Below are 11,833 nucleotides of genomic sequence, written 5' to 3'. Positions count from 1 at the left end.
GCAACCAGTATGCGCGCAATGAAACCCATTCTGTCAGGTCTCGCCAGGACGCGCCTCACTAGCCAAATCCACAAGAGGGGGTTGGGGTGTGCTGAAACCAGCGCACCCCGAAACAACAGGTTGAGAATTGATTGCGTGAAAAAAATCACCTGTGCGTCCAGTACAATGTTAGTAAACAAATAATTGGTCTATAATATGCCACATTTAATGCCTGTCTCAGGACTGCCCTGCCAGTATACAGTGGATAACCTCCCAGTCTCCAGGTTTTCTAAAGTATGGGGAAAGGGCGTAGCGATGTCACAGTTTCGTCACGCCGTTAACTCCGCCCACTTTGGCCGCCATAGAGCATCGCAGTTGCGCAGAATCCGGGTGCCGGAAGTAAATACTCAATGCATTTTTCCCATTGACTTTTCCAAAAATATTTATATCAATGAATTTAAGCCTAGAAACAAGCCATCCAGGATTCTGGTGAATCATGACCATAAAACCTTTTTTTCTGTGATTTTTTAAATTTTATATTTAATGATATGATATACTATGTTTAATAAATACCCTTTGTTTTGCCGTTTTCAAGAACGTTTTTTCACAGAATCAAACGTTTTATGGTCATGATTCACCAGGATCCTGGATAGCTTGATTCTAGGCTTAAATTAATTTATATAAATATTTTCGGAAAAGTCAATGGGAAAAATGCATTGAGTATTTACTTCCGGCAACTGGAAGTGGGCGGGAACTGCGACGCTCTATCCACCTGTTTCCTAGGCTTTTCACTGTGTTCCACTTCCTGTCTTTTGATCCAATGAAATCGAATGAAACCGGTCAGATGACTAATGATATCCAATGAAATCCGACAGGAAGTGGAAAACACAAGGCCTAGGAAACAGGTGGATAAGCCTTAAGCTGAATTCCATTCCCCAAAACTCAGTCACTCGCTCACTCTCCTCGCTTCCTCCACTCGCGCCTAAGCCCCGCCCCTGCGAGGAGCCGAGGATTATTTGAGAGGACGAGTGGTCGAGCAGTTGCCCTCAAAGGATCGGACTGCACTCAGCAGCGTCATTTCAAAGCGACGGCAAATTCCGCGATCACTTATGACATCTCACACAGCTAGACCAGAGCCGTGGATGAAAATATACATGCATAGAATAATATGCAGGTATAGAATTATGCAGAATATAAGAATAGACAATTCCTCAATGTGGATGGCCACATCGTTATCTTTATAGTTAACATTGTTGTGCAAGGCCATTTATTCCTGAAATAGTGAATGAAGCGCCAGGATGAGCAAACTTACATTTATGAATTTAATCCTGACCTGTCCCTCTTTTTGCTCGTACAGTCCCCAGAACCCCAGTACAAAAATGTACTCAATGAAGTGTAGATGTGTGTCAAAAAGGAAACTTCGCAGCCGAGGGGCGCGCAGAACGGTGGATGCATATTTATAGCAGAAACAGCTTCACATTTAACTATAGCCATACTCATTCAAATATGAACAGATTCTTAAAATGTAACATTCCCTATTAGCTGTGAAGGGTCTTCTTTCACGTGTATCAGTCATAATTGTTTCGCCATCAAACAATAACAAGCAAAAAGGAAATATCGGCGGGTCCTTCTTCTCCATTGCGGTGCTCGCGCACCTCTCGTCCTAAAACACCTTTGCCCCAGGTCTAATCTGGCGGCCTCGGCCCGCGAAAAAAATGGGGCAGTGTGTTTTGGACGAGCGTTCCGTTTTCCACCCGTTCTTTTCTTTTTCTTTTTCTTCGTCCCAGAAGTTAACAATGTTAACATAATCTTTGTCACAGTAATTTATAGTTGTCCGTGCACTGCATTGAGGCATGCACAAAGAGAAACTATCAGCTTTTGAGTCAGAATAAATGTGCACAATATATTTTACAATGTATAATTGTATTATGCTTTATATCATACAACGCAATAAAGCCAGTGGCTTGTTGCGGTCTTTTCAGTACTTACTTTACACTGTGTGTGTGTGTGTGTGTGTGTGTGTGTGTGTTTGTGTGTGTGTGTGTGTGTGTGTGTGTGTGTGTGTGTGTGTGTGAGTGTGTGTGTGAGATGCGCAACGAGTGAGCGGCGGGGGCGAGGGGGGGGGGGGGGGGGGGTTGCGGCCGGTGTTTTCGGCACATGTGGAGGAGGAGGACCATGTATACGTCACGGGAGAAGGGGAAAAAAACAAAAAAAAATGTACACGTGATGCGGAAATCTGCCGCGGAGGAGCTGTTGAGAGTGGTCGAGGATACACTTGATGTACACTCGCTCAATGCGGAAGTGGAGAGCCTCCTCGCCTCCTCCACTCGACTCCACTCGCCTCCTCCAAGACGCACATGAACAATTGGACCGCGACTACTTCCGGTTCGAAGTCGGAGTGACCGAGTGGGAGTGAGTGAGTGGCCGAGATTTTCGGTATTGGAATTCAGCTTTAGCTTGTTTGGTCGCGCTGGTACATCACTCTGTAGTGAGCATGCAGCAAGTGTAGACGGTGTACATGATCTTCCATCTCTCTACTATCTTTGTGGTCGCGCTGGTACATCCTGGTATATCACTCTGTAGTCCTGTGCTCGTTGTTCTCAGCAAGCAGCAAGTGTAGACACTGTGTACATGACCTTCCATCTCTCTACTATCTATCTGGTCACGCTAGTACATCCTGGTACATCACTCTGTAGTCCTGCTCGTTCAGCAAGCAGCAATGTGTAGACGATGTACATTATCTTCCATCTCTCTTCTATCTATATCTAACTTGTATAACTCTGCTGTCCAGCCAGAAACTGCTAACTGCAAAACGCTCATTGTTCAGGAAACGAAAAAACAAGATATACGTTTTTCAGAAAATGAAGAAAACCTTATATTTTTAAAACAAAGCAATATTACCTCGTCAAAGTTGGTATAGTGACTGTATATATTGTGAGATACTTGCATGTGTCATTATATTATCAACACTTTACCCAAATCGCGGGTAAATCAACACTTTATCCAGCGCGAGTGGAGTTAGAAGTTTCAGACGAACAGAAATCAAGCTGAAATGGAGTTAGGTGTCCAAACAACAGTAGCTCCACTCGCTGCTGAGAGAGGTTTCAAAAGGGTACGGATTCCCAAAAGCTAACAATGGATCTCCAAGCTCACAATGCATCACAACAACGTGTGAATTAATGCCCTGATGCTTCATGACACTTATTTTATATGTCTACAACAATAAACAGGACTTTAAATATTACAATAACTTCTGCTAAGAGGTAGTAGATACGTAGAACACTAGCGCGACAGAAATGCTATGAACGTCTTTCTTCTTATCACAATGCTCTCCTCATTAAACACTTCATAGATTTTAGAAATATAATTACTTGTTTTCATAACATTAGCGTCAGTGCTGTTTGATAAACAGGTACACTGCATAGTTTTAACAGACTACGGGGAGTCTGTTTACGTGTTGTTGTTCCTCGTTCACTGCGCACCGCTCACTGCTAATGCTGTGCTGTAGCGCTGTGTAGAGGAGAGGGGGGAGTTGTTTGTTTTTGACGGACAGTTTGAGGATCCAATGGAGTTGGGAGTTTTCGTCTGAGGCGCTTTTTAATACTTTTCATTGGTTCAAATGTTTAGATTTTTTACACAGATGTGAAGGGTGTTCAATAGCGTCGATTTATGAAAAAGAAAAAAAAAATGAAAATGGAGTTAGTTGTTCCTGGCTGGACACCGACGATAATCTCTAACACATATGCTTCTGTGCTCAAACAAGCATGATAGCAAACAATAAAAATATAAACATCTGTTGTGCTCAGAGTCTCAGAGCAGAGCATCGGCTAAGTGGCTAGGCTAGCAGTTTGAATGGGACGTTTACGGCCGTATTAGCTAAATCTGGCATTAAAAAAAAAAGAATTTATATCGAATATCTTAAATACAATGAAACAAACACATTTAGGCTCTCTACCCGTGTTCAAACAAGCATGACAGCACACAATAAAAATATAAACATGTTGTGTTGATAAGACCGTTTCTGGGAGAGAATCAGCGTTGCCATGTCGGCTTATTATAAGCGACTTTGGGCAGAACTTTTTCTGGCTTTTTCTGTTAAGTTGCTTGTTAAATTGGTAGTTGCGGGTTGCGTTTTTTGTGTGGCTTATTTATAAAGTGTTATTGCTTATTTAGGCTTGTTTCCAAAAAAATAAAAATTAAACCAGTGGTTCTCAAATATTTTCATGAAAATGTTCTGTGCCAGGGAGCATTTGTGTTGTTAGAATGTTTAAAAAAAATCCAAATATTGTTTATTTTAATGCAAGAGTTTTTTTTGAAAATAGCCTATGTACAAGCTCACGTGAGCTTGTAGATCGGCTATTTTTTTCAAGTAGCCAATGTCACTAAGCCACTTCTTTTGGGCTTGTTTTCATAGACCTGGTTGCTTATTTCTCTCGCAAAATCTGGCAACACAGGTCCCGTTCCATTCACTTACTAGCTCAATGATTAATGAATGAACAATATAATAATAATAATAATAATAATAATAATAATAATAATAATAATAATAATAAGGGTAATAATACTAATAATAAGTGTAATAATAATACTAAACTTTATTTGTATAGCACCTTTCATGACATGAAATGCAGCTCAAAGTGCTTTACAGAGCAAGGATACGTCAAGTTACGTAAAAAGTGACTGCAAGGTTAAGCCAGAACTGCAAAAAGTGGCGGAAGACGAAACGGTAGAGATGCAATAAGGGTCCAAAGTTCCTATGGTCTGAATGAGAGGCAAACACTTTGCTGACTGAGCTATTCGGTCCACAGACTTAAAGGGACATTTCACCCCTGGAAGAAAATGACCCAATGGTAATGAAGTTTAGGACTCAATTATTATTATTTTTGTGTATGATCTGTGTTTTTAGATATCTAGTAATCTTTGAACATCTCGTGACGTTATTTACGTCACGAGATGTTATGTCATTCCTTTTCCGCACTACATGTCTCGACGCGTCTCACACAGACCAGCTCCAAAGACCGCCCCAATGGGGTGTCCCCACACGGCCAGTCACTCCCATTAGCTGCGCCCGTTGCAGAGTGAGACTTTACTTTACCTGAGTTATCTTCTGATAGTTGTACTTGAATGTTGACATGAAATAATAATCCTGTGTAGTGTTTCATAAGCGCAAGCGTGAAAAAAAAGACAGCGTGGAGAGGCACCGCTGGTAAACAAACCGTCGCGAAAGGCTAGGATAAAAATACCAAGGATTCCACAGTGATGTCACTACTATGCGACACGGAAGTAGAACTGCATGAAGATAGCAAGGATTTGACAGTGATATGACATCACTAACGAATCCTTGGACATATATGTAACTAGATGAACATGTGCTAGGTTCACGTTCTTCAGCCAGTGTTGCCAGATATTGTGAGAGAAATAAGCAACCAGGTCTATGAAAACAAACCCAAAAGAGGATAACTAGGCCAAGAGCACTTTACCTAGACATGGGATATTATATATTTGAAAATTGCCGATCTACAAGCTCACAACGCTTCGCGACCCATTGTGAGCTTGTAGATCTGCTATTTACAAAAAAGTCTTGAGGGGGAAAAAGTGCAAAATGTGGAATATTTTTGACAAATATTTGTTAGGGGCTCCCTGGCACAAATTATAATTTCAGATGGGGGACTGTGGAAAAATACATGAACATGTTTGAGAACCACTGGTTTAAACAACAATCAAAACATTTGGAAACAAGCCCAAATATCAACTACATTTTAGAAAGAAGCCGATTATAATAAGCAGACATGGCAACACTGCCATGCAGTTTGAATGTTGTCGTTGGAGATCACACCTACATAGAACCCTCCCCTGCCACAAGGAGGGGCAGTAAACCAAAGCATTATGGTCATTGTAGTAATGCAGCAGTCCAGTCAAACCGTAGTCAAACACACAGATTTCATTATTTTTCTGGCCATAGGGTGCAAATTTTAAATTGTGCTACTGTTATCTACTACAAATACTATTACCATTGAGTGATTACAGTTTCTTCCAGGGGTGAAATGCTCCTTTAACATTGTGAGAAGGGAGCCCACGCAGATGATTTTTCTCAATGAAGCCAGGCCTCTACAATATCCATTGACTCATGGAGGCTTCATTTTTTCATGGTCAAACTTCTCTTCAACTGGGATTTTGGTCCTTAAAGTTGACTTCTTACAGTGCTAGAAGAGCAACACCGATATCGATACTGTCAGAATATGAAGCCGACTAACCACATCATGTATGAGCGTAATTATAATACTATAATCCACCTGTGTTGTCTAGAGAGATGAAATAAAATACATTGCAGAACTTTTGTCACGATAACAGAATTTGTGTTTGGAATCTGCATTATAAGCAACACAATACAGAGATACATTACAATATCCACAATGCCGCAGCACTCTGCTCAGCTGTTCAGAGTGCTCATTTGTTAATTGCATGGGCTGCTTTGTCTCAAGTTCAATCTATTCTCTTTCTATATCTTATTGCGCTATTATTGCATATTGCTTTTTGCCTCTCATGTCTTGCCCCGTTTATCGCTGCTTGCAGCTATATTCTTCTTTGTGATTATTGTATCGATTACTTTATTGATTCATTGAATAATTGAGAAGTGTGGATTTTTGATAATAACAAATTATTATAAAATCAACAAATCAGCGAATGAAAATCAACTACATTGATTAGTCTGATTAACCACTTACACCCGTTATAATTTGTTGTACAACAGTGTCACTGGTATCCTAGATGCTTTGTAGAACTTAGCCTGTCGTGAAAAAACATCACTATATCCACTACATCTTTAAAGGTTTCATTTAAAGCCAACCTCACTTGCGTGCTGAATTTGTACAGAACCCTTCTCAGCCCAGATATAGTAGCCTACTGTTTTTAGTATTCACTACTAACTAGACACAGTGTTATCTTTCTCTGTCTGTGACAGCAAAAACGGAGATGAACCTCTGAGCAATTACAGTGTGTGCAAGGAAGCTGTTAAACAAAATGTGTAAACATTAGACATGACCTTTAAAAACTCAAAAAAGTATTTATAAGGACTGTCTTTATACACAGTTAAATCCTGAGTGTTTATTTGATTCAGAGAGAGTACAAATGTGCAGTCTCTCTAAGTTACAGGTCCACTTGGTTCCATTTGCACAAAGGGGTATTTCACTTTAAACAGGCTTATAGGAGGGGGGGGGGGGGGGGTTGTCTGATTAAAGGAATATCAAATATCTAAATATGGAATCAAGCCACTTAAACGCTGTCTGGGGTGCTTACACAAGTCTGAGTAGATGCATGTGAAAATGAACACACTTAGTGTTTCAATGTGAAATATCCATTCAAATGAACACTCAGGATTGTACTGTGTAAGGTAGAATGGGCGACTGATTGTGGACTTCATTTACCTTTTTGAAGTACTTTGACAGGTACATGGGTATCTAAATGTTGTGGTGTATCTTGTAGACCAGGCCCATTGCAAGTTGCTGTACTCTGTCAACCCTGAGCCATCCGACCATCCGGCTCATTGCAAAATGAGCAGGGGTTAGGAGAAGTAGCCTTACCATCAACACTAAATAAACGTATATGTAGTAAATTAAAATATGTACAGTATATGTTTGTCGGCAGCTTTATTCTTAACCAATAAACATGAATGCTCCACCCTTTAAATCAAACCCCATTATACCTGTTGTCATAGGACCCGTTTTGGCCATCTGTTTGCCTGTGTCCATTTATGCCCATCTGTGTGTGCATTTATGCCCATATATGGAGCTATCTGTGTCTGTGATATATGGACATCTCTGTATGTGTCTGGGTGTGTCCCTTTTATGCCCGTATATGGAGATCTCTGTGTCTGTCTGTGTCCATTTATGCCCATTATCCTAAAGGAGTTCGCTATAAACAATGTTGTCAGTAATGCCCTTGTCATTATCCACAATGAAAACTTTTACAGCGCTGGCTCTCTTTCCTCTAGAGAAGGCGGTGTAGAGTTGGCCATGAGCGAACACAGGTTTAGGCAAGTAGATGCCAACTCGTTCATTCTCTTGGCCCTGACCCTTATTGATTGTAACAGAGAATGCTAAGCGGATAGGGAACTGTCGTCTAATGAAGGTGAAGGGAAGCTCACCTCTGTCATAGTGAGGTATTCTTGGTAGGAAGATTGTTTCACCCCTGTTTGTGCCTACTGCAATCTCACACTCAATGACTCTGTCCATCATTTGCATTACCACCATTCTGGTGCCATTCTTGAGAGTGCGGTCAGGACCTGATTGCAGGTTTCTAAGCAGCTTGACTGGTGCGCCTACTTTCAATTTGAGGTTATGATCAGGGATTCAACATAACACTGGCATTGATGAATCTGGAGATCTCATCCCTGTCTTCAATATCGAGAGTGCCAACATCAACTCCTTTATGGACGTATTTGTACAGGTACTTGATGGTACGGAAGGAGCCAACAAATTCAACATTGATGTGGCATTTATATTTAAGTAGGACCCAAGCGTTGTAAGGAACGACCCACCTGCTGTCAAACAGAAAGTCATTCTTCTTATGGGTGTGACCGACAATGGGCCGTCTGTACTCTGGGTAGCCATGACCATCATGAGGCAGTCGTGTGTTGGCACAGAAGTTTTTAGGGAATTTCTTAGTACAGATACCATTGACCATGCAGGGGCTGTTAGGGTAGGCCGGGCCACAGGGTCCATGTAGCATGAATCGACACACCAGCTCATACAGCTCTGGCTCCTTTTGTTTGTCAGGTATGTCTGCTCTAATTATTTGATCAATGTCATCGACAGTAAAAATCTCATGTAGGAGTAGCAGTATGTGGGCATGTTTCAGTCCTCTCATCTGTCCTTCAATAGTGTGTATTCTAGCCTTCATCTTCCCAAAGACGCCGAGCTTTGTGTCGTGGAGGAGCTCATCCAAACTCCTTTTGAAAACTTTGTTAACAATGTCTGGTCTGTCAGTGGGCTGCTGTCCTGGAAAGATGTTACTCAGTACACCTTCACTCCTTGCGTTTGACGTCATGGTAATGAAGAGGTCAAACCTTCTATATCTGGCTGCTATGGCAAGGGCATCTTGAAAGCGCTTGAATTGGTATCTGGGGCTACCAGTGTGTGAGCCTGGAAGAATTATCTGTTGACCAATCCTGGTGGCCTCAGTCTGTCCTGGCTGTGCTTGCTGTGCAGTTAGGGCATCATCCAGACCTGAATACTGGTGGGCCCTGTACTTGTCTTGTTGTTCCCTACTCCTGTAGAATTTCATCCGGCAACTTTCAATTTTGGAGTATTGATCACAGAAGTATTCTTGAGTAAGTCTCCCTGACTTCAGAAGGGTGTTGAAAGAATTAGTTCTTTGTTGTAGATGGAATCTGAAGAACTCCTGAAGAGTGACTTTGCCTCTGGCTGAATTTGCATTAACCTTGAGGATGGGATTGTCGATGCTGAAGCCAGCGTCTCCATATGGCAAGATCAAGGGATAGGCAGCTGGGTCATACATAGGGTGGAGTGAATTGATATGTGTAGTTTGTCTGTGATTAGGTGCATCAGCTGGAGTTCTGTACAGAACAATGTCTCGAGGTTGTGTCTGGTCTCCTGGTGCAAAAATAACAACGTCAGGGACATCAGGAACACTGTCTCCTCCTCCGTCTGCTCCTCCTGTCTGGCCAGCAGATGTTGACTGTCCCATCTGATCCCCTGTCATAGTTTTATGCCCATATATGGAGATCTCTGTATCTGGTTGTCTGTGTCCCTTTATGCCCATAATGGAGATCTCTGTATCTGTCTGTGCCTTCGACTGTGTTGCAGACACAGTGCCGGTTCCCCCTTTAATGCAAACCCCATTATACCTGTTGTCATTGGACCCGTTTTGACTTTATTATGGAGATCTCTGGATCTGTCTGTCTGTTTCCCTTTCATGCCCATATATGGGGATCTATGTATCTGTTTGTATGTGTCCTTTTATGCCCATATATGGCATATATCTCTGTCGCTTTTTGTTTGTTTCTTCTTTAAGTAGAATATGCAGCCTGCATAAATCTGCATCATTCAAGTCATCATCCCAGTCCCACGCTTTGTTGCTCTTTTCTTTTTTGTAGCGGGAGAGTTCAGCTTGAGTTTTTTTGGAGAACTTGTTTTTTGTTGGTCTTGTGCTGTTGATTTAGCTTGTCTTATGTTTGTCTCCCCCGTCTGCACCTCATCCAACTCAGATCTTGACTGATCCTTGTTTTCTTCAGTAAAAGCAGCACAGTTAATTAATTCTTCATCACCGATCTCATCAAAAAAACTGTCTCCTCCTCTGTCTGCTCCTCCTGTCTTCCCACCAGATGTTGACTGTTCCATCTTCTCCCCAGGAACACTGTCTCCTCCTCCGTCTGCTCCTCCTGTCTGGCCAGCAGATGTTGACTGTCCCATCTGATCCCCAGCAACAGCATTATTAGCTTTCCATTTCGCATCCCAATCGAGTTTTGTAATTCTTTGGTTCATTTTTCTTTTTTCCTGCTCCAGTTTTTGTATATAAAGAAGGACTTGAGTCGATGTCTTGAAGGCCTGCTCCTGCAATTCCTTCCGGATTTCCATGAACTTGCACTGATCATTTAGAAGTACCAAGTTGTTACGAATTATTTCTCCTTCACCGGGGTTTAGCTTTGGTAGCTTTTCTGGAGTACTCATTTTTTTGAGAGCTGCTTATAGACTATATGCAGAGGTCTGTCAAGAGTGCTGGACTTAGCTTAGAAGCCGGCTTATATACTTTCATCTGACACGTATGCCACGTGATGTCAGAGCCCTTTTATGGTGTGATGTCACAATGAGTCAGCGCTTGCGCGAGAAGTGATTGGCAGGTGAGATTGACCACCCGGAAGTAAATTTGGAGCAGACACTTTATGACACTTTATGATTATTTTAAAATGAGGCACATGTGAAGGTTGTAAATTAAGTAGAATTACTTATATACTTTTGCATGAGTGATTTTTGTAGCAAGTTGGGAGGGAAATGGAGCAGTGCTTTGGCCGTGAGTTGTTCCTTAGTGGTTGAGGTTCCAAAGGCGCACGGCTCTCTGATTGTATTGTTGGGATTAGTTGTCAGGACTCCGCATATGGAGATTCCGAACCTTTCGCGTTGGTTCCGGAAAACCGCATATCGGGTCGGGTCGAGGCCTAGCTAAGATCGTAGGCAAAGGTCTGAGCTATCTGTGTGCGAAATTTGGAGTCTGTAGCACCAACCATGTGCTGTCAGGGCTCATCCATGCGATTTGGCCCAATTCGGCCTCGGCTTCAATTAGTAGTCACGATAGTGGCAGCCAGTGATCTCACACACACACGCACACACGCACACACACACACACACCCCTCTGTTTACACATTTCTTTATCCCATTTTATTGGACATACCATACATTGTTTTGTTTTGATTGTTTTGTTCCACTTTTGCTTTGGCAATGTAAACATATGTTTTCTCATGCCAATATAGCCCCTTTGATTTCATAATGATAATAATACGTTTTATCTGTAACACATACATCAAATGCAGGGAGACGGTGTAGTGCCTCAGTAATCTAGGATCATACGTAAACCAAGAACGTAGCATCAGTCTAAACAGTAAAATGTTTAGGCCTATTTGTATTTTTAACTGTACATTGAAATTATACAAACGGATGTCAGGTCACCAAACAAACCTGGTATCTGTCTAAATAACACGCTATCTAAATTACACGTGTGGAGCGTTGTCCCAGATGTTTTAGGGAAGGCTCAGACAGCTTCCTTATGTTAGCTGATATGAGTGAGAGATACACTGCAGGTTGTTTTATTATGGAGATCAGATTGGCATTGATGTAGAATT

Source organism: Gymnoscopelus microlampas (assembly GCF_963454915.1).
Source record: "Gymnoscopelus microlampas genome assembly, chromosome: 11".
NCBI classification, from domain to species: domain Eukaryota; kingdom Metazoa; phylum Chordata; class Actinopteri; order Myctophiformes; family Myctophidae; genus Gymnoscopelus; species Gymnoscopelus microlampas.
Note: the sequence above shows the minus strand (reverse complement) of the source record.